General features: G+C 41.2%; 1 protein-coding gene across 7 annotated transcripts in view; it reads left to right on the top strand.

Annotated features, from left to right (window-relative positions):
• EML4 (EMAP like 4) overlaps positions 1 to 24,423 on the top strand; it is a 180,354-nt gene that overhangs the window by 28,676 nt on the left and 127,255 nt on the right. The gene's annotated exons all lie outside the window — the stretch shown is intronic.

The raw sequence follows: 24,423 nt of genomic DNA, 5'->3' as shown, positions 1-24,423 counted from the left end.
GAATCAGCTTTGACCATTTCAATCCACAGGGATCTCCCTCTCCCTGCTTTTCTAAATTTTTATAGGACATTTGTTTTACTCACAGAAACCAGTTGTGCCTTATATTTTTTAGTTAGGTGCAACCTGATTTTAAGTAGCTGTTTTCTGTTTATATATCTTATCTCTTTAACTAGATAATCAATTTCTTAAGGATAGAAGTATATCTTACACTTGGTTAATTTATAGTGCACCTATCATACCGCCTTTTTTAAGATTTATTTATTTACTTGAAAGAGTTACACAGAGAGGCAGAGAGAAAGAGAGAGGTCTTCCATCCACTGGTTTACTCCCCAGTTGGCCGCTTTGGCTGGAGTGGCGCCTATCCAAAGTCAGGAGCCAGGAGCCCCTTCTAGTCTCCCACGTGGGTGCAGGGGGCCAAGGACTTGGGTCATCCTCCACTGCTTTCCCAGGCCACAGCAGAAAGCTGGGTTGGAAGTGTAGCAGCCAAGATTCAAACTGGTGGCTGTGTGAGATGCCGGCCCTACAGGTAGCAGCTTTACCTGCTAAGCCATAGCACTGGCTCCACCATAAAGCTTTTGAGTGGTAACTACTCATATAGCCAATAGGAAAAACCATAGTGCCATAGTGGGGCAAGATAGCTAGTGTGGCCCAGTAACCAGGTTCTTTTTTTTTTTTTTTTTTTTTTTGAGAGTTATTTATTTATTTGAAAGGCAGAGCAACAGAGAGAGGAAAAGAGAAAGAGAAAGATTGATCTTAAATCTGCTGATTTGCTCCCCGAATAGCCACAACAGCCAAGGCTGGGCCAGGCCAAAGCCAGGAGCCTAGAATTCCATGCTGGTCTCCCATATTGGTGGCAGTTCTTGGCACATCTGCTGCCTTTCTAGGGCATTAGCAGTGAGCTGGATCAGAAGTGGAGCAGCTGGGACTTCAACTGGCACTCCAGTGTGGGATGTTGACATCACAAGCAACCGCCCCAGTAACTAGATTCTTGATTTTGTTGAGAGAAAGAATTCAAGAGGGATTTGGAGACTAATGTGCTTTATTGAGAAAATAAAAGTACACACTGTACAGTCAAGAGTGCAAGTTCACTTGTTAGGAGATTATCCCTGTATCTGAACTGTGTTTTAATATTATATGATTTATTTAATGAAAAGGGAGGTATATTTTTTTTAAATATTTATTTATTTATTTGAAAGAGTTACACAGAGAGAGGAGAGGGAGGGAGAGAGGTCTTCCCTCCGATGGTTCACTCCCCAATTGGCCACAACGGCTGGAGCTGCACTTATCAGATGCCAGGAGCTTCTTCTGGGTCTCCCACTCCAGTGCAGGGGCCCAAGGACTTGGGCCATCTTCTACTGCTTTCCCAGGTCTTTAGTATAGAGCTGGATTGGAAGTGGAGCAGCTGGTCTGGAACTTGGGATGGCCAGGGCGTTGACCCGCTGCACTACAGCACAGGCCCCAGGAGGTACATTCTAAGGAAGGGTGTGAATACTCAGGGCTTTTCTGGGAAGTAGGTGGATATTTTCCAGAATCTAGCTGCTGCTTCCCCCCCCCCCTTTTTTTTTTTTTAAGATTTATTTGAAAGGCATAGATATCTTCCATCCACTGGTGTATTCCCCAAATATCTGCAACAGTCGTTGCTGGGCCAGTTCCAAGCCAGAGCCAGGAACTCAGTTATTTAGGCCATCATCTGCTGTCTCCCAGGTGCATTAGCAGGGAGTTGAATTGGAAGTAGAAGAACTGGGACTTGAACGTGCACCCTGATCAAGATGTGGGCCTCCCAGGCAGCAACTTAACCCCTTGTGCCACAGAAACCTTCCCTGCACACCCTTCCCCCTTCTTTTATGATCCAGTGTTTCCTGTTCATGGTGGCTGGTAGATATGTGCTCTAGCATGCCAGTATATTACAGTGAGCATACTGGTATGAACCTGGTCCAGATTGTGGATCTGCTTATCTCCAGAGCTACAAAAGGAACCAAACCCATATCTGCAGGTCTTGAGATAACAAAAACTACTCTCAGGTGGCTCAGCCTCTCCCTCCACCTCCTATCTTTATAGGATCCATGAAATAATATTCTCTTGAACTTATCATTTTTACATAATCTAGTTTTCTTTCCCTTGTGCAATGATATATTGGTATGAAAATATATTGGTGTGAAAATCACTGATTCTGGAATAATAATAGTAATAATAATATCTTAATAAATATTCAGTAAAAGATAAAATGAGTGGAAGACAGATAAAATGACTTGCTCAAGATCAGAGACTGGGGCAGGCATTTGGCACAGTGGTTAAGATGCCGCTTGGGCTGCCCACATTGCATGTTATTCTGTCTCCCCTTTCCTGTCTTCAGGGAATGTAACTTTGAAATGACCAGTCTATTTTTGTTCTTTATGCTTTTTTCAGCCCTTCTCTGCCTACAAAACAAATCCCTTCTGGTTAGTCTATGAGAATGCTCACTTATTCTCTCTTAGGGAATGAAGTGCTTCCTGATTCTAGAGTTGAAAATAAGCCAACTTTTTTTTTTTTTTTTTTTTTTTTTTTTTTTTTTGACAGGCAGAGTGGACAGTGAGAGAGAGAGACAGGGAGAAAGGTCTTCCTTTTGCCGTTGGTTCACCCTCCAATGGCCGCCGCGGCCGGCGCGCTGCAGCCGGCGCACCGCGCTGATCCAATGGCAGGAGCCAGGAGCCAGGTGCTTTTCCTGGTCTCCCATGGGGTGCAGGGCCCAAGCACCTGGGCCATCCTCCACTGCACTCCCTGGCCACAGCAGAGGGCTGGCCTGGAAGAGGGGCAACCGGGACAGAATCCGGCGCCCCGACCGGGACTAGAACCCGGTGTGCCGGCGCCGCTAGGCGGAGGATTAGCCTAATGAGCTGCGGCGCCGGCCAAATAAGCCAACTTTTATCACTGAACAGAACTGTTGCAGTTTTGTCATAACATGGTATTGCCTCTGCAATTCATTTTCTCAAATACCAGCAAAATGAGCTTTTAAAAATCCAGATCTAGGCCCGTGCTTGTGGCATAGTGGGGAAAGCTGCTGCCTGCAGTACCAGCATCCCATATGGGCGCCAGTTTGAGACCTGGCTGCTCTACTTCCAGTCCAACTCTCTGCTGTGGCCTGGGAAAGCAATAGAAGATGGCCCAAGCCTTTGGGCCCCTGCGCCCATGCGGGAGACCTGGAAGAAGCTCCTGGCTCCTGGCTTCGGATCACCTCAGCTCCAGCCATTGTGGCCATGTGGGGAGTGAACCAGTGGATGGAAGATCTCTCTTTCTCCCCCCACCACCCCCGCCTCTGCCTCTGCCTCTCTGTAGCTCTGCCTTTCAAATAAATACATCTTAAAAAAAAAAATCCAGATGTGGAAGCAGGCATTTGGTGAAGCACTTAAGAAGCCATTTGGGACACCAGCACCCCATTTCAGAATGTATGGGATTGGATCTCAGCTCTGCTTCTGATCAGCAGATGATGGCTCAAGTATGTGGGTACTTCCCATGTCATGTGGGAGACTGAGACTGAGTTCTGGCTTCTTGCTTCAGCCAGGTCTAGCCCTGACTATTGCAGGTATTTGGGGAGTGAGCTAGCAGATGGAAGCTACCTCTCTGCCTTTCAAATAAAATGAAATTAAAAAATAAGCAAATATAAAGAGAACATTAAATTTAAAAAAAGAACAGGACTCAGCAAATTGCCACTGATAGTGCAGACCTGGTTGTTCTCTTTCTGTCTGTTAAAATGAATACTACATTTTTAAATGGTTAAAACCCAAAAGAATAGTATTTGGGGGCTGGTGTTGTGACGTAGTGGATAAGCTACCTCCTACAATGCCAGCATCCCATGTGGGCACTGGTTGGAATCCCAGCTGCTTCACTTTCTATGGAAGATCTCTGACCGCTTCCAAATAAATAAGTAAATCTTTTATTAAAAATAGGGTGAACCAACGGCAAAGGAAGAGCTTTCTCTCTGTCTCTCTCACTGTCCACTCTGCCTGTAAAAAAATATATATTTTATGACATTAAAATTATGAAATTAAAATTTCAAATAAAATTTTATTGGGGGTATAGTTGTACTTACTTATTTGAGGTCTGCCTGTAGCTACTTTTATACAGTAGCATAGTTGAGTAATTGTGTCAGAGACTAAATGATCTGCAAAGCGTAAACTCTTTACTGTATGGCTCTTTATAGAAAATGTTACCTATCTCTTGTTTAAGATGAACTTGTGATAGAACTGGGATTCAATCCTAGGTAGTTAAAGAGCTCAACCATGTGCTCTCTAGATATATTCTGCTGTACCTAGCATGGGACTTTATGGTATTGCTAAGTCACTATTAATTCATTACAGTATTGAGATGGAGGCTAGAGAAAGAAGGAAGCAAGGACCTTATCACTTAGAATTTTGCAATGTCATGCTAAAAAGTTTGGCTTTGGTCTTGAAGGTGGTGATGGAGGAACCCCTGAAGGGCTTTTTATTTTTTTTTTAATTAAGATTTATTTATTTGAAAGAGAGAGGGACACACACACACACACACACACACACGGGGCGGGGTATCTTCTTTCCATTTCTTGACCCCTCTCCCCAGATAGCTGCAATGGCCAGAGTTCGCCAACGCCAGGAGCCAGGAGCTTTTATCCAGTTTCTCATATGGGTGGAAGGGGGCCAGATGCTTAGGCCACCTTCCACTGCCTTTTCAGGCCATTAGCAGGGAGCTGAATTGGAAGTGGAGCAGCCTGGAATCAAACTGTTGCCCATATGGGATGCCAGTGTCATAGGTGGCAAAGTTGGAATTTGAGCAGAGCTGGGCCTCAAATCCAGGCATTCTGATAACGAGTACTTGGGGTCCCAATGGCATCTTAACTTCTATACCAAATACCTGCTCCAAGATTGGGATTTTAAAAAATTCGGTTTGTTGGTATTGTGGAGAATGAATTGGAGCAGGCAGTAACTGTGTTAGAGGACAACATAAAAAAATTTTTATTTAGTGATCTCAGTTGTCTTTATTTTTGGTTGTAGAATCAGCAGTTCATTCCTTAAGCTAGAATAAATGGGAGCTTGTGCTGGGGCACAGTGGGTCAAATTGCTGCAGCAGCACCAGCATTACCATATGGATGCTGGTTTGAGTCCCAGCTGCTCCACGTGGGAGACCCAGAAGGTTCTGCCTGACCTAGCCCCAGCCACTGGGGCATCTGGGGAATGAACCAGCAGATAGAAGATGTCTCTCTGTCCCTTTGTAACTCTTTCAGATAAATAAAACTCAATAAATCTTTAAGAGGCAATCCATTGGAGCCAGCACTGTGGCATAGCGGGTAAAGCTGCCACCTGCAGTGCCAGCATCCCATATGGGCGCCAGTTCAAGTTCTAGCTGCTCCACTTCCAGTCCAACTCTCTGCTATGGCCTGAGATAGCAGTAGAAGACGACCCAAATCCTTGGGCCCTTTAACCCACATGGGAGACCAAGAAAAAGCTGGGCTCCTGGCCCAGCTCCGGCCATTGCAGCCATTTGGGGAGTGAACCAATGGATGGAAAATCAATCTCTCTCTCTCTTTGCATCTCTGCCTTTCAGATAAATAAATGATCCTTTAAAGAAAAAAGAGGCAGTACATCAACTTAAAAAGAATAAATGTTCTGACAGAATGAGCAGGATGAGATTGGTTTTATAGACAGAGAAGGGCTGAAAAAAGTAGAAAGAACAAAAGTGTGGTCATTCCCTGAAGACAGGGAAGGGGAAATAGACTAATAGAAAATAACAGATTAGTTAACTGCCTTTCTTGTGTAAGGTTTAAGGCAGAGGGACGTTTATTATCATGCCAGTTGAAACTGGCCTGTCAGGGAGATTTGGCTGTTATTTTTCTCATCCTGATTTCTTAGAAGGTCAGGTAAATAGCTTAGTTTCAGTTTCATGATGTGGAACTTTAGTATGAATGATTCCATTTTGATTCTGATTTGCTGGGGCCCAGTCTGGGAACCTGGTCCAAAACAATGGCCTCAAACCTGAAAATAGGAGTATCAGTAGGAAGTTTTTATGGTAACCTAGGAAAGATGTGATAAGGGTCTGAAATAGCTTGCCCTTGCCACTATCCCACCTTCCTTTAGAAATGAAATAGATGATGTTGGACTGACTTAAAGTTAAGGAGAGGGGCCAGCGCCGCGGCTCACTAGGCTAATCCTCCGCCTAGCGGCGCCGGCACACCGGGTTCTAGTCCCGGTCGGGGCGCCGGATTCTGTCCCGGTTGCCCCTCTTCCAGGCCAGCTCTCTGCTGTGGCCAGGGAGTGCAGTGGAGGATGGCCCAGGTGCTTGGGCCCTGCACCCCATGGGAGACCAGGAAAAGCACCTGGCTCCTGGCTCCTGCCATCGGATCAGCGCGGTGCGCCGGCCGCAGCACGCCGGCCGCGGCGGCCATTGGAGGGTGAAGCAACGGCAAAGGAAGACCTTTCTCTCTGTCTCTCTCTCTCACTGTCCACTCTGCCTGTCAAAAAAATAAATAAAAAAATAAAAAAATAAATAAATAAATAAAGTTAAGGAGAGGGGCTGGCATTGTGGCACAATGGGTTAAGCCGCTGCTTGAGATGCTCTCATCTCATATTGGAGTGCTGGTTTCAGTCACCGCTGCTCCACTTCGAATTCAGCTTCTTGATTATGAGCCTGGGAGAGCAGAAATGATGGCCCAAGTACCTCTGCCACTTACGTGGAAGATCAAGAAGGAGTTCCTGGCTTCAGGGTGACCCAGACCTGACGTTGAGGCCATTTGGAGAGTAAGCCAGACGATGGAAGATATTCATTCTCATTCAGTCTCCCCCTCCCTGTCTCTGTTGCCCTGCTTTTCAAATAAATAAATAAATACATATTTAAGAAAAGTAAATTGAGAGAAAATCCATAAAATGCTCTTAAAATCAGGTACTTTATACATATTAATCTTAGGTGTTGATAGTAACTTTTGGTATGTTTTACAAATGAAAAAGGCTCAAATTATAAGGGTTTGAACTTCAAAATATATGTTGTTTTTATGTCATTTTGTCATTTATCTGGGACTAGTGCTACCTACTTGATTTGGAACGAATCACTTGCCCCGTTTTCCAAGTAGTTTGTGATGGATAAGGCCACTAATTATGTTACTATGTACTTGTTCCTGTAATTAGCACAGGTTTATTCATCTTGGATCCAGAATGAACTTGGTTTTTGACTTTTTCAAAAATCCTCCATTTTCGATTAAAAAAATTCTGTAAGCTAAATATTCTCAGTGTCTTAAGTTTATAGACTTGCCATCTACCCTTATGGCAAATTAGGGTATTTGAAAAACAACAGATAAGTTAAAGGTATATTCCTGACTGAAACTTATATGAGTGTTTGCAAATTTTTGATAATTATTTTCTTCCTTTGCTTATTAAGCTGTTTTTACCTATTATCACTGATATTTTGTGTAACCCTGGATAAACCAATCCTCTTTTTGTGCTAAGCTTCATTGAACTTATTTAATACTGGATGTATTCTGTTCCTTTGGGAATTTGGCATTTTATTATTGTATAAAATAATTCTCAATGATAAATTCTCATAGTCATTGGTTTTAAACATACCATAGAGCATCTCAGTATTATGGTGAAAAAGAGTAGCATTACAGAGTACTTTTGAGATTTCAAAATCTTTAAATCAGCTTTATTGAGCTGTGCTTTATCTACAATAAAATGTGCCAAATTTAAGATTATTAAACCAAAACTCCTAAAATGAGGGATATCTGAAATAAGAGTTTATTGTAATAAAGATGCTAGCCAGAAAAAGACTAGGTCCTGGCACAAGTTCCTGCAACTTCCAGTAGGAACGCTGGATATCAGTTGCAAAAATGTGTGCTTGATCTAGGCTAAGATAATTTTTATAACAAAAATTTGGAGGATAGCATAAGTTCTTTACACTGAACTTGCATTGAATATAGATAGCAAGGGTTGGGATAATACGGACAAGGGGGAAGGGTCTTTGGGATTCATTGGTGGTGTAAAGATGCAGTGCACCTATGGGATTATGAGGGGATTTGAGTTAAAGTTTTAACATATATTTAGGAATGTGAATAATCTTGTTATTCTAGCTCCCCCATCTCTCCCCTTCTGTATTCTCCTGCCTCGTGTAAACAAATTTAGGACATCAAGAATTTTTTCCTTTTCAATACAGTGGGTCTTAAAAAAATTCATACATACGTAGTACTACCACAATCAAGCTACGGAAGATTTCTTTTACCCCAAAATGTTCCCTCATGCCTTTTTATAGTCAATCCCTTCCCTTCACTCCCAGTTCCTGGTAACTGCTAACCAGCTTTCTATCACTGTGTTTTGTCTTTTCTAGACTTTTACATGGAAAACTGGGATCTTATAATCTGTGGTATTTTGTATTTTTAAAAAACTTAGCTTACTGGTTTAGTGGTTTCATTGGCACTGTGTATTTCAGTGGTTCATTCCTTTGATGACTAATATTTCATTGTGTGACTGTATCACAATTAGTTTGTTCATTCACCAGGTGTTGGACCAGTTTCTGACTACTGTGACTAAAGCTGCTGTGAACATTCAAGCACACATTTCCCCCTCAGCCCCCAGCAACCATTAATCTATTTTCCATATTATAGGACTTGCCTATCTGGTGCTTTTAAAAAATTTGTTGTAATATTATTGAACTCTTTGAACTTTTTACATACCTTGGATACAAATCTTTTATCCATTCTGTAGTGTGCCTTTATTATAAGTTAACAGTGTCTAAAGAAAGTGAATATTTGGGGACAGATGCTGTGGCATAGTGGGTAAAGCTACTGCCTGCAGTGCTGGCATCCTATACGGGCACTGGTTTGAGTCCCTGCTGCTCCTCTTCCGATCCAACTCTCTGCTGTGGCCTGGGAAAGCCATGGAAGATGGCCCAAGTCCTTGGGCCCCTGCACCCGTGAGGGAGACCCGGAAGAAGCTCCTGGATCCTGGCTTCGGACGGGCACAGCTCTGGCCATTGTGGCCAATTGGGCAGTGAACCAGCGGATGGAAGATCTCTCTCTTTCTCTCTCTCTCTCTCTCCTTCTTTCTGTGTAACTCTGACTTTCAAATAAATACATCTTTTAAAAAAATGAGTATTTGGGTTTTCATAAAATCCATTTTATCAGTTTACTTTGAGGAAGTTCAACTTTTTTTCTTGTAGTTCATAATTGTTATGTCCTATTCAAGGCATTGTTGCTTAAGATTACAAAAATTCTCTCCTATTGTTTTCTCCAGAAGCTTACAGTTTTAGCATCTATTTTTATGTCTGTTATCCCTTTGTAGTTAATTTTTTTAAGGATTTTTTTTTTTAAGATGTATTCATTTATTTCAAAGTCAGAGTTACACAGAGAGAAGGAGAGGCCGAGAGAGAGAGGTCTTCCATCCGATGCTTCACTTCCTAATAGGCCACAACAGCTGGAGCTGTGCTGATCTGAAGCCAGGAGCCAGGAACTTCTTCCGGGTCTACCACTCCAGTGCAGGGGCCCATCTTCTACTGCTTTCCTGCGTCTTTAGTATAGAGCTGGATCAGAAGTGGAGCAGCTGGGACTTGAACTGGCACCCTTATGGGATGCTGGCACTGCAGGCGGCTTTACTCACTATGCCACAGCGCTGACCTTTGTGGTTAATTTTTTTTTTTTTTTTTTTTTTTGGGACAAGCAGAGTGGACAGTGAGAGAGAGAGACAGAGAGAAAGGTCTTCCTTTGCCGTTGGTTCACCCGCCAATGGCCGCCGTGGCCGGCGTACCCCGCTGATCCGAAGCCAGGAGCCAGATGCTTCTTCCTGGTCTCCCATGCAGGTGCAGGGCCCAAGCACTTGGGCTATCCACCACTGCACTCCCGGGCCACAGCAGACAGCTGGCCTGCAAGAGGGGCAACCAGGACAGAATCCAGTGCCCCAACTGGGACTAGAACCCAGTGTGCTGGCGCTGCAGGTGGAAGATTAGCCTGTTGAGCTGTGGCACCAGCCTGTGGTTAATTTTTATATATGGTGTGTGTGTGTGTGTATAGTAAGGGTCTAAGTTCACTTATTTGCACATTATACCCATTTGTTGAAAAGATTGGCTTTTTTAAAAAAATTGAATTGCCTTGGTATCTTTTCTGAAAATCAATAGGTGACATAGGTGTGGTCTAGTTCTAAATTCAGTATTCTATTCCATTGACATCTGTGTTTATAATGCAATGAATACTCTACTTATCCTAATTATTAGAGTAAAGATTTCCATTAAAATTTTAAAAAATATTTATTTCAGTAGCAGAGAGAGCATATAATTGCTCTGTACCCCCTTCCATTCCAGTCCACTGAGTCTCTCTCTCTCTCTTTTTTTTTTTTTTTTTTTTTTTTTGACAGGCAGAGTTAGAGAAGGGTCTTCCTTTTCCGTTGGTTCACCCCCCAGTGGCCGCTGCAGCCGGCACACCGCGCTGATCCAAAGCCAGGACCTTCTGGTCTCCCATGGGGGTGCAGGGCTGAAGCACTTGGGCCATCCTCCACTGCACTCCCGGGCCACAGCAGAGAGCTGGACTGGAAGAGGAGCAACTGGGACAGAATCCGGCACCCCAACTGGGACTAGAACCCCGGGGTGCTGGCGCCACAGGCGGAGGATTAGCCTATTGAGCTGCGGCACCGGCCCCACTGAGTCTCTTTCCAGATGTCCCCAAATTGGTACTCAATCCAAGTCTCCCATGTGGATGACAGCACTCCAATTACTTGGCTGTCATCTGTGGCTTCTAGAGTCTACTCTAGCAGAAAGTCAAAATTGGGAGATAGAACTGAGTGTAAATCACTGACTCAATGTCACATGTGGACATCTCAACCAGTGTGTTAACCACTTGAGTAACAGCCTGTACCTTCAAATTTTTATATATTTGAAAAATAAAGGGAATTTGTTTAGTTTTGAAACTTTGTGACTGACAGAGAAGATGATATATTTTAATGATTATTACCAACATTTTGTTTTGTATTTGTATTTTAGAGTTTACTTTCAAAATGAGTTTGAAGGATGTGATCTCCCTTGACTCTCAGATTCTTAGAAGTTAGAGCAGGCAGTAGTAGCCATATTTTATATATGAAGACTTGTAAGAAAAGGCTTCGGCATGCTGCTTTGGGATCATACAGCAAGTGTGGTGAAGTACTTACTGTGGGACTCGTACATCCCATAGTGGAGTTGCCTGGGTTTGGGTCTCAGTTCCACTTCAAATTCTAGCTTCCTGGTAATGTGTACCCTTGGAAGCAACAAATGATGGCTCAAATAGTTGCATCCCTGTCACTCACATGGGATAATCAAATTGAGTTTCAAGCTCCTCGCTTGAAAGGAGATTTCTGTTTGTCTGTCTCTGCCTTTCAAATACGATGAAAATAAATAAATGTCAAATCTAATGCCCTCCTAAAATCTAGTGCTTTCTACCATATCACACTTTTTCATTTAACTACTATTCTCACAGTGAAAGTGAGAGACTGTTTGATGAATAATCACTAAATTTTGTTTAATTAATGTATACAGCTCTGTAAGAACAGATATTCCATTTTCTTGGTCACTAACATCAGAAGACAAATTAATGAGTAGAAAGTAGGATTGGGCATCTGGCCCAGTGCATCCTACATCACAGTACCTAGATTCTAGTCCCTATTTTGGCACCTGATTCCAGCATCTTACTAATGCAGATCCTGCCAACCACGTGGGAGAACTGAATTGAGTTTCTGGCTTTGACGCAGCCCATTCCTGGCTGTTGAGGGCATTTGAGAAGTGAACCAGCAGATGGAAGCCCTTCCATCTTCCTTGCCATCTCTGTTTCTTAAATAATTGTTTAAAAATCTTATTAAAAAGAAAGACAGTGAGCTTTTTTTTTTTTAAGTGGCATTGTTTTACAACTAGAATGTTTATTCATTGTTTGATTTTAAATTTAGAAGTACAGGAAGGAAGAAGCGTAGTTTGATAAATGAGAAGCACAACGGTTCCTTGGAATGATTGTTTCAAGAATTGAAGATATTCTTATCAGAGTGAGAAAAAGAATAATTGAATTTGCAAGTTTTAGACTATTTGAGCATATGAGTTCTTTATATTTTCTTTTTTTAACAAACCTTCTATTCCTTACAGCCTTAAGTTCCTTTGTTCTTACTCCCCAAACCCCCATAAATCAGGTGATAGGAAGTTCTTTCAAGAGTAGTAGTGAAAGCAGGTACTGATGGGGTTTTAGGTAGTATGGTGAAAAAAGTGGTAGAATTTGGAATATATTTTGAAGGGCATAGGAATGAATTAAGGGATAAAGAAATGGAATGAATGGCTGAACACTGGTTTTTTGATATGATCAATTTGGTGGCCCTCTTTACTAATGTGGGGAGGAGGGAGACAAGATAAATTAGGACACATAACAGATGAAGGGAAATAGTATAGGAACTATTATACCATTTAAAATTTCTTTTTTACTTTATGGTTTTATTTAAAAGTACTCATAGGAAGTAATGTTACATCTTAGACATTGGGAAGACAGGGACAAAATGAAATTGCCTGTGATCCTACCTTTACGCAGTCATTTTAAGTGTTTTGATGTTTATAGTCTTATGTAGGAATTGACAAACCTTTGGTAGAGGCAGTTATTCAACTCTAACATGAAAGTAGCTATAAAAAAACAAATACATCTGAGTTGCTTGTGTTCCAGTAAACCTTTATTTATGGACACTGAAACTTGAACTTTATGTAACTTTCATACATTATAAAATATTCTTTTATTTATTACCCCACTCAAAAATTTAAAAATTTGGGTGACCAGATTTGGCTGACTAAAGTCATGTTCATTTGTCTATGGTTGTAATCATATCTTATGTGGTATTTTATTACCTACCTTTTCTACCTATTACATATATAGATGCGCATAATTTTTAACTTGAAAACCTAAATGATTAATTTGCTGAATAATAAGTGCTGGGAAACTAACTTATTTACAGAGTGCCTTTATATTAATTATTTCTTTGAATTCTTAGAATATGGTGGGAGGTATATGTCATGTTTAATTTAAAATAAACATGTACATAATTGAGGGTAAGAGATACATTATCCATGAATTCTTGTCTCTTACTTTCATATACTGACTTTATTTGAAATAAGCTTTTCCGCTAATACGGGCCATGGCTACTGGTAGCTCTGGAACTGTATCCCCAAAGTTCCCTCCCTTCAACACTAGTTATAAAATCAGAAGGCAGGACTTTGGTCCTGCTTACAACACATTTTCATCCTGCTATTAATCAGTATGGTGTTGAAAGTGCAGGGTCATGTAGAAGGATAACAATTCTCATTTAGAACCAATGTTTAAAAGGAGGAAAGAATGAGCAGGTTTCTCAAATGAAGGGTAAGTAGCCCAGCGATGGCGACCCTGGGGAATTATGGTTTGGGAAGCTATCCCAAATACTGTCCATGTACAATCACTGTTTATTTCAGTTGAATGCTGTTTTCATTTAACTGTTTGTATCACACTCAGTTCTCTTTCCTCTATTCTAGTTCTCATTGCCACTTAACTGTTTTGTCACCATCTCAAATTGAAGTTTTAAAATCTCCAGTTTTGAGTATCATTTTCCTGAGAATCTGAGTCTTTCACCTGAGTGAAAGTTGCTCTGGTAAAAGTCCAAACACTGTTCCAAATCCTCAAATACTAGAGTGCTTTTATGGCAGGAATCCTGGTCTTCTGTCACTTTTTATAGCAGCATGCAGGGGTGAGATGAAAAATAAGTAAGGATCATTTGGAAACCTCAGACATCAATATCCGAGTGTATTTTACTAGAATAACTGGCTTGTACTAGGTTTCAAAAACCCAGAAAGGCTGTTTGAAATGAAACGAAGTAGTTGCTGCTTTTTTAATAGTCTTTGCAATAAGGTTTTCCACTATCATCATTTCAGTTTTCTCCAGTCTTTATCTAGCAACACGGAAATTCTTGCTGCATCTGTAAAAAGCATTCAGGGTTTTGCTAATTTAGAGAAGTGATAGGTGAAACCAATAGCAATATAATTGCTTTTAGGCTCTGAAATGGTGGAGAATGTGTCTCCTGGGCTATGGGAATTGAGTGTGTCTGGCTGGCTACATTTAGCCTAAGGTTTTTAGCTGTAGCACAGTACTCCTATGTTTTGTGGTAAATACTACCTAACATGCACATAATTTATTCTACTGAAAGAGAAATTAATGAAAAGTGGTTTGGAATGAAAAGTAAAAAGAGGAAAGGCATTTAGAACTATGTCTGTTTAGACAGAGTGAAAAAGTGCTGTTGCAATTTTCTTTTTTTAAAGCTATATTTATTTATTTGAAAGTCAGAGTTACACAGAGGAGAGGCAGAGAGAGAGAGGTCTTCCATCCACTGGTTCACTCCCCAGTTGGCCGTAATAGCCAGAGCCACGCCTATCCGAAGCCTGGAACTTCTTCCAGGTCTCCCACACAGGTGCAGGAGGCCCAGGACTTGGGCCATCTTCTACTGCTTTCCTAGGCCACAAAAGAGAGCTGCATGGGAAGTGGAGCAGCCAGGTCTCAAACCGACACCCATATGGGATGCCGGTGCCTCAGGCCAGGGTGTTAACCTGCTGCACCACAGCGCTGGCCCCGCGATTTTATTTCTTAGGGCCAAACCTTATTAAATGTTATATAATGAGAACTAAAATGATTTAAATTCTTTTAAGTTTTAGCCTTTTTTCATTTCTGAGATTTCTTTAAGGGACGTTGTTAATTTTTTGTTTGTTCTAAGTGTTCACAAGGCAGTCATGCCACAGCAGGGTAAGCCACTGACTGTGATGCTGGACCCCAGAGTGTGATTGGAGTCCTGGCTGCTTTACTTCCTATCCAGCTCCTTGCTAATGTACCTGGGAAAGCAGTGGAAGATGGCCCAAGAACTTGGGCTCCTGCTACCTAGATAGGAGATCAGGATGGACTTCCAGGCTCCTGGCTTTGGCCTGGCCCAGCCCGGCCATTTGGAGATTGAACCAGTGCATGGAAGATTCACTCTGTCTCTGTCTCTCTCCCTCCCTCCCTCTCTGTCTCTATAACTCTGACTTTCAAAATAGATTTTAAAAAAAAAATTATTTTCAGTTTTTATTTGGAAGGTCTTCCATCCACTAAATCACTTTTCAGGTGCCTGCAACAGCCAGGGCTGGGACAGGTAGAAGCCTGGAACCAGGAACTCCATCTGGGTCTCTTACTTGGCTGACAGGAACCCAAATACTGGAGCCATCACTTACTGCCTCCCTGGAGTGCTCATTAGCAGGAAACTAAATGCAAACTGGTGTATGGGATGTGGGCCTCCCAAGGGGTGACTTAACCATAGCACCAAACACCTGCCCCTATGATTGATTGATTTATATTTATAAAGATCCATTATCTGAAAGAGTTACAGAGAGGCAGAGGCAGAGAGATATCTTCCACCTGCTGGTTCACTCCCCAAATGACTGCAACTGGCCAGCACCGAGTGGATCTGAAGCCAGGAGCCAGGAACTTCCTCCAGGTCCCCGACGCGGGTGCAGGGGCCAGGGACCTGGGCCATCTTTCACTGCTTTTCCAGGCCAAAGCAAAGAGCTGGACCAGAAGTGGAGCAGCTGGGTCCCTAACCGATGCCCACATGGAATGCCAGTTCTGCCCATATGATTATTTTTACAGAGTATAAAAATTAATGCAAAAAGATGGTTACCATAGATTTTTCATTTCTCATGTTAATGATTTACTTACAGCTGTGATATTTTGCAATATTTTAAGAAAACGTTTAAAAATTTGGCAAAGTATATTTATATGTTTTTCAGTTATTTTTCACCTAATTTTTCCCACTGGATTACCTATATTTTTACTATTTTCTTTTCTTTTTATAAAGATTTATTTTTATTCATTTGAAATTCAGATTACACAGGAGAGGCAGAGAGAGAGAGGTCTTCCATCCGATGGTTTACTCCCCGGTTGGTCGCAATGGCCTGAGCTGCGCCAATCCAAAGCCAGGAGTCAGGAGCTTCTTCTGGGTCTCCCACGTGGGTGCAGGGGCCCAAGGACTTGGGCCATGTTCTGCTGTCCCAGGTCATAGCAGAGAGCTGGATTGGAAGAGGAGCAGCTGGGTCTCAAACTGGTGCCCATATGGGATGCCAGCACTTTAGGCCAGGGCGTTAACCCACTGCGCCACAGCACTGGCCCCTAATGTTGGGTTTTCAAACTTAGTTATGATGAATACAAAGATCCTTTATCACCTGTATAAGTGTGGATATTTTCCTCTGTAGTGTGGCTTGCCTAGTAATTTTCTTAAGCATATTTTTTGATCAGCTAGAGATTTTTATTTTGATAAAGTCTAATTTATCTTTTGTACTTGAGGGCTAGTAATATTTATTTATTTTTTTTAAAAAAGATTTATTTATTTGAAAGCCAGAGTTACACAGAGAGAGGAGAGGCAGAGAGGTCTTTCATCTGCTGGTTCACTCCCCAATTGGCCACAACGGCCAGAGCTATGCTGATCCGAAGCCAGGAGCCAGGAGCTTCTTCAGGGTCTCCCACATGGGTGCAGGTGCCCAAGGACTTAGGCCATCTGCCACTGCTTTCCCAGGCCATAACAGAGAGCTGTATCCAAAGTGGAGCAGCCGGGACTTGCACCTGTGCCCATATGGGATGCCTGTACTTTAGGCTAGGGCGTTAACCTGCTGTGCCACAGTGCTGGCCCCTAAGTAATACTTTTAGATCTATGATCTTCTTGAGATTAATTTCAGTATGTGATGTATGATAAGGGTTAATGTTCATGTTTTCTTTTCCAATATCCTTACAAACAGTATAACAACAGTGTTTATCAATGATTTTGCTTTACTTGCCAGTGAGGCTTTTAATATTACATAATAAAATTATTAGTTCTTTCTAGATACTTTTATATGGTTAACTTGCTCACTGGCTATAGGAACTGTGCTTTTGATGTGAATTAATAGGATTCATTCCTTCAGGATACAGTTACTTTGGCCTTGTTTTGTAGCTGTGCAGTGTGTTCCTCCTAACCTGCTTTAGTTACTTAGTTATTTGGTAGATTTTTATCAATTTCTTTGAAATAAGAGGGTGTAAGCTAACTCCATCCTGCTACCAGCTAAACCATTAGAGCATATATTCTCCATGATAATTCACTAATTTTCTGTGAAAGACAGTATATTATTACAGTTTTTAAAGATTTATTTATTTGACAGGCATAGTTACAGAGAGGCAGAGAGAGAGAGAGAGAGAGAGAAAGAGAAAGAAGGGTCCTCCATCTGCTGGTTTACTTCCCCAAACGGCTGCAATGGCTGAAGCCAGGCAGATCCAGAGCCAGGAGTCTCCTACAGGTCTCCCACGCGGGTGCAGGAGCCCAGGGTCTTGGGCCATCTTCCACTGCTCTCCCGGGGCCATAGCAGAGAGCTGGATTGGAAGTGGATTGGACAGGATTGAACTGGAGCCCATTTGGGATGCTGGCACTGCAGGCAGCAGCTTTTCCTGCCACACTACAGTGCAGACCCCACATTATTACATTTTTTAAAAAAATCTTGTTTTGAAAGTCAGACTTAGAGAGAGAAATCTTCCTTCCATTGGTTCACTCTAGATGGTCACAACAGCCAGGCACTAGGAGCTTCATCCTGTCTCTCATGTGGGTGCAGGTGCCCAAATGCTTGGGCTGTCTTCTGCTTTTCTCAGGCCATTAGCAGGGAGCTGGATCAAAAGTGGAGAAAGCGGTGGCTTTACCCACTATGCCACAACGCCAGCCTCACATTTTTTTTTAAGATTTATTATTATTTATTTGAAAGGTAGAATTACAGAGAGATATAAGGAGAGATAGTGATCTTCACCTGCTGTTTCACTGCCCATGTTGCTGCAATGGCTAGGGCGGGGCCAGGCTGAAGCCAGGAGCCAAGAGCTTCATCCAGATCTCACATGTGGATGTTGGACCCAGGGACTTGCAGCCTCACATTTTTTAAGGATACAATATTCATAGCAGGACCATGCCTAATATATATGCTTATTTCTTATACCATGCTAAAACAAGCCAAAATAACATTAATTCTAGTAAATATTAGATGGTAATTTTCCAGAATTTTGTAGAGAATGGGAAATATAGATCTGCTAATATAAAATCCATTTATTGTTAGGTTTTGTAGGTAAATAACTATACAAATTTAAGATAGGAAAATTTAAAATACATGTGTGCATATGTTTCTGCCATTATAGGCACATTACATAAATCCAACCATTGGCTTACTGTTCGAGATACCAGTATTAAACATGTTACCTTTTAAGAGGCTGAATTTGAATTATATTGGTCTGTTAGGATTTGTGCCAGCTTTTGGTTAATCATTATCTTGTTGATTATGTTTGGTTCAAGATGACTCATTTTTCAAGGAGCTTTATTACAACATACATATTTATTACAGGAAGCCTGGACGGAAATGAAGTATCAGATTATTGGAGTTTTTTTCTCTAATCTTTATTGTAGCAAGAGTTATTAAGGTTAATTATTTTTCAGTAACTGAATTTTCTGTAGAGCTTAGTACTTTATTAACCAAATGTTACAGGATCAGTTATTCCTTTTTATGGCAGACAAATTATCTTTGATGATTGTTTAAATATTGGTTAAAATTGTATTGTAGTTCAGATAACTTAGATGGAATATTTTTGTCAAATTGAGTACTGAGAATTTTGGAATTTAGAGCTTTGAGATTGAACCTTGCTTGTATGATTTACCAACTTTTAAGTTCTTTGAACTTTAATATCACAGAGTCATTAATAAGTTCATAAATTTGTTAAAGAATTTGGAAAAAATTTTCTCTTACAAGATCAGAATTAAAGGTTGCATGACAGAGTGCTTACTATGGGAATTGTCAAAAAGTGCATATTGTGAAAAAAGTGTGGTTTTAAAAAATATTTTGCACCAAGTTCTCTCTCTCTCTCTCTCTCTTTTTTTTTTTTTTTTTTTTTTGAAAGGCAGAGTTATAGAGAGGGAGAGGCAGAGAGAGATCTTCCATCTGCTGCTGGTTCCCCAGATGGCCACAACAGCTAGGCCAGGGCCAGACAGAAGTCAGGAGCTTCATATAGATCTACCATTTGAATGTAGGGGCCCCTAACACTTGGGAAAACTTCACTGCTTTTCCTAGGCTATTAGCAGGAAGCTGGATTGGAAGTAGAGCAGCTGGAACACAAATCAGCAAGCTCTTTTGGGATTACAGCATGCACGTAGTGGCTTTACCCGCTATGACACAACGCTGGCCCCCACCAAATTATCTTTTGATTCCATTTCTGCATGAACTTTTTTCAAGAATCCTATTATGGGGCTTAATTCAGAGTAGTATTGTTATGATGATCATCACCTGCAAACACTTGGTTTATAGTAAATGTGGAAGTTAGAGGTGACAACCATTTGATCTTCATTAATTCTAGATTCTAACAGAAAATAACAAACATAAGGTCTTGATCTCTTTCTAAAATTCAGTGTCTGTGATAATAGTGGAATTTTTTTTAAAGATTTTATTTGAGAGGTAGAGTTAGACAGTGAGAGGGGAGAGACAGAGAAAGGTCTTCCGTCTGTTGGTTCACTCCCCAGTTGGCCGCAATGGCCGGAGCTGCACCAACCTGAAGCCAAGAGCCAGGTGCTTCTTCCTGGTCTCGCATGTGGGTGTAGGGGTCCAAGGACTTTCCTATGCCACAGCAGAGAGCTGGATTGGAAGAGGAGCAGCCGGGACTAGAACTGGCACCCATATTGGATGCCAGTGCCGCAGGCATAGGATTAACGTACTGCGCTACAGCGCTGGCCCCAATAGTGGAATTTGAGAACACAAATGGATCTGAGGGACAAGGTGAGAATCTGTTAGGATTACCATCACATCTAGACTGTGTAATTTGCTTAGGAGGATAGCTCAGTCTGTCATGCCTACTCTGAATACATGTAATCTGGCAGCTAATAGTAAGATTACAGGCCTGCCTAACATACTTCCATGTCAGTCTAACAGAGCACCGGGGAAAGACATGGCCCCGTTTTCTGCGCATTCACCTCATTGCTTCTTGGTAAAAAGGAGATTCAAAGAAAAGTTTGATTCTAATCCATCAAATTAGTAACCTTTCCAACACATGCACATACACAGGCACACATGCATGAGTTTGTAGAATAGACTGGAAGAGTTTCTTGTAATACCTAATACAAAACTATCCCTACCAACGTCTTGCCTCTCTCACTCTAGGAAAGAAAAGGGAAGTCCCATTCTTCGTAAGGTGAATTCCATGTAATTGTGTGAACAAATGGTATTTTTTTTTTTTTTTTGACAGGCAGAGTGGACAGTGAGAGAAGAGAGACAGAGAAAGGTCTTCCTTTTGCCGTTGGTTCACCCTCCAGTGGCCACTGCGGCCGGCGCGCTGCGGCCGGTGCACCGCGCTGATCCAATGGCAGGAGCCAGGTACTTATCCTGGTCTCCCATGGGGTGCAGGGCCCAAGCACTTGGGCCATCCTCCACTGCACTCCCTGACCACAGCAGAGAGCTGGCCTGGAAGAGGGGCAACCGGGACAGAATCCGGCGCCCTGACCGGGACTAGAACCCGGTGTGCCGGCGCCGCAAGGCAGAGGATTAGCCTAGTGAGCCGTGGCGCCGGCCCAAATGTTAATTTATGATTATCAGATATATTTAATTCTTTTAACAAACATTTTTTGAATTCCTATTTCTAGTTTTGGGATCAAAAAGTATCTTTTGCTTGAATTCTCTTTTTTTTTTAAACAGAAAAGATAGTTTCAGAAATATTGGCACTAGTTCAGACTCATAAACTTTCTTTGTAGAGACAATAACCCTCAAGTTCAGCAGTTTGGCTCTAAACATAACAATTCTAAATTCATATCTAAAGGAATGTTTTAAATCTTTTTTGGCATTTTTTTTTTTAGCATTTCTGCAGACACTAGTGTTGGCATGTCTTTTATTGAATCTTTGATGGGAGAAAACACAAAGTAAAGGACTGAAATTTCCAGTTCTTTGCAGAAAAGGAGAACCAGGCAGGAAATGAGGGCTCACCACAGAATAGTTTATTCAAGGTCTTTACCACCTCCTCTGTTCTCTATGAGTTGCCTGCTGTATTCTCACTGAGATGACCCTGATGGGAATCTTCTAATTGTTCATTACAGCAGCAACATGACCAGTGCACTATAGGACTTTTAAGTGATTGATAACCTGTGTTGTATAATTTCCATCAATCGAGCTAAATTTCTGAAGTTGCTATAAACTGCTAATTTTCAGACTTTTTTTTTTTTACAGCTGGGAGTTATAACTGAAAACATTCCCATCAAAAGCTGTCTTATTTAATTAAATGCCAGGATACTTTAAATAGTTCATGGAAAAATGGAATCAAAAGATAAGCTTACTTTGTTGCAGTAACAGTTTTTTACAAGTTTATTTTTGTTTGAGAGACAGAGATTTCCCATCTGTTGGTTTACTTCCCAAATGTCTGCAACCTCTGGGGCTTTGGCCAGGCTGAAACCAGGAGACCAGAAGTTAGTCTGGGTCTCCCATGTGGGTGGCAGGGACCCAAGTACTTTGTTTGAGGCATCATCTGCTGTGCAGGGTACACATGTGGAATCTGGGGGTGAATCCAGGACTCAAACTCAGGTACTTTTAGTATGCTATGCCAGCATCCCAAACTGTGTCATAACTACTGCACCAAATGCCTTCTCCTAAAATCCACTCTTTGAGCTATTTTGAAATATACAACAACACCAGTGCAGTGGGTTAAAGCCCCAGCCTGCAGTGCCGGCTTCCCATGTGGGTGCTGGTTTGAGCCCTGGCTGCTCTTCTTCCTATCTTGCTCTCTGCTATGGCCTGGGAAAGCAGTAGAAGATGGCCCAAATCCTTGGGCCCCTGCACATGCGTGGGAGATCCAGAAGAAGCTCCTGGCTTCGGATCAGCTCAGCCCTGGCTAAAGGAGTGGACCAATGGAATGGCATGGGAGACCTTTGTCTCTCTTGCTTTACCTCTCTCTGTAACTCAGTCTTACCAAAAAAAAAAACCCTTGTTATTAACTATAGGTAATCACTATGCTTGTGCAATCAGTTACCAGAACCTATTCCTCTCTTTATCCATCTACTCCTCCCACGCACTCTCTGGAAACTGCCATTCTAGGTTCCAATTTCTACATATAAGTAAAATCATGTAATGTTTGTGCCTTATTTAATTTCCTCCAGAGTTATCCATGTTGCATATGACAGGATTTCCTCCACCTGTTTTCCAGTCTATTCTACAAGGTTGAATAGTATTATATATGTACCACATTTTAAAATTATGAGTTAGAAATTAATCTAAATATTTTCAGCAGATATTCATGAAATGCTAAGATTATTAAATTTTCTCATTATAATTCTTTCTAATACTATATTATGTTTTTAGAAATAATACATATTATTTGTAATAAATTACATTTTGTTTTATAATAGTCAAAAGAGCTTTAATATTCATCTTTCATTTTTGAACATTAGTTGCTGAGGTAGTTTGGTTCTTCTGCTAAGAGAAAGTGGTATTAGAAATAAAGTGAAGCGTTCTCAACAAAGATGATTCATGCATAATTTACGAAATTGGCTTCTTAGATTACAGTTTGACATTTATAAACTTGACCTTGTGGAGGGAATTTAGTATAAGTTTGGCTTCTGTGCAACAAAAAACACTTCCAGATGTGATCAGTGATACGATTTGAATTAAAATGCTTAATGAAAACTTTTAGTGTTGACAGGTCAACACTGATAAAATAAAAATTTGTCCTTGTATGTGGTGAATTTTTATCAGCAAAAGTTTACATTTTTGTTTTTGGTAAGGAAAAGAGGTAATACTACAAGTAAACTGAATTTGACTAATAATTTAGGTGTAGATGGTATTGAATTAACTGATCCTTTTTGGGGAATAGTGCATGGTTGATGTTGAGTCTACTTCCTGGATTTGCCTAATCCAAGATGAGCACTCAGTGAAATTTTGATTTTAAATGCTAGGTTTTATGACCTCAGTCAGCAGGCATTCACATGGAAGAACCTAAAGATCTGTTAAGCACAAAGGGAAAGATATCTTAAGGAATTGCCAGATTGAGTAAATCTATCAGATTCTCAAAAGAAATGGAGAGCTTATTTGTTACACTAATATTGTGTCAGAATCATTTAGTGGTTGGCTCTTTTAAGATTTATTTATTTATTTGAAAGTCAGAGTTACACAGAGAGAGGAGAGGCAGAGACAGAAAGAGAGAGGTCTTCCATCCTATGGTTCACTCCCCAGTTGGCCGCAATGGCCGGAGCTGCACCAATCCAAAGCCAGGAGCCTGGGGTTTCTCCTGGGTCTCCCACGTGGGTGCAGCGTCCAAAGACTTGGGCCATCTTGTACTGCCTTCCCAGGCCATAGCAGAGAGCTGGATCAGAAGTGGAGCAGCCGGATCTCCAACCTGCGTCCATATGGAATGCTGGTGCTTCAGGCCAGGGCGTTAACCCGCTGTACCATAGCGCCGGGCCCCTAGTGATTGGCTCTTGCCTATCATATGAACTCTAATTTGCTCTGGGTCAAGATTCAAAGTCCTTTGTAATTTGTCCCCGCCCCCGCCCCCCCCACCTTCCTTTCCAGTCTTTGAGTTTCATTCTCCTTTATTAACAGACTCTTTATCCACAAATATTATACCACATTGCAGTTTGCTTCTTTTTCTTTTCTTCCTCACTAGTTTCTACTTAAGTATCAAGACCTAAATCAAATCTCTTTTCTTTACTAGGATGGACCAAAGAGGGCAGAGCACTGTTGTCCATGGTGATCTATTTTTCCTTTCTAATTCCTAGTACTTATTGCCTCTGTCACGTAGTTGACCATTACTTTTGTACTGCTTTATGATTTTTCTTTTAAATAAAAGTATTATATATTTACTTTAGTCACCACAGCTAGCTGGAAAACTTCTTGAGAATAGAACCATATCTTGTGTTTTTTTCATATCAGACTTAGACTTAATATAGTAGATATTTGATAGACATTTGGTGTGTCCCAGAACTTGGGGGAAAAAATAAAAACCTAATGATTTCTATGTGTGTGTGGAATTTTTTCTGAAATACATTAATTCTTTTTTTTAACAATGTTGATATTGAAAAAATTTTAAATGTATAGAAAAGTTATAAAAATAGTTGAAAAAACTCCTAAATCATCTTCACTCATATTTAGTCATTGCCACATTTGCTGTATTATTCTTTGTCTAATTTTTTTTCCCTACTGAGCTATTTGAGAGTAAGCTGCAAATGTGATGCCCCTTTATCCCTAAATAGTTTGATGTACACTTCCTAAGACATCCAGTTATTTAAAAAAAAAAAAATTTTATTTATTTATTTGAAAGGGAGAGTTACAGACAGAGGGAGGGAGGGAGAGATCTTCCATCCTCTGGTTCACTTTCTAAATGACCGCAGTGGTTAGAGCTGGGCTGATCCGAAGCCAGGAGCCAGAAACTTCTTC

The sequence above is a fragment of the Oryctolagus cuniculus genome, chromosome 2, assembly GCF_964237555.1.
Source record: "Oryctolagus cuniculus chromosome 2, mOryCun1.1, whole genome shotgun sequence".
Classification (NCBI taxonomy): domain Eukaryota; kingdom Metazoa; phylum Chordata; class Mammalia; order Lagomorpha; family Leporidae; genus Oryctolagus; species Oryctolagus cuniculus.
The sequence above is the reverse complement of the archived record's forward strand: the minus strand, read 5'-3'. Positions and strand labels throughout refer to the sequence as shown.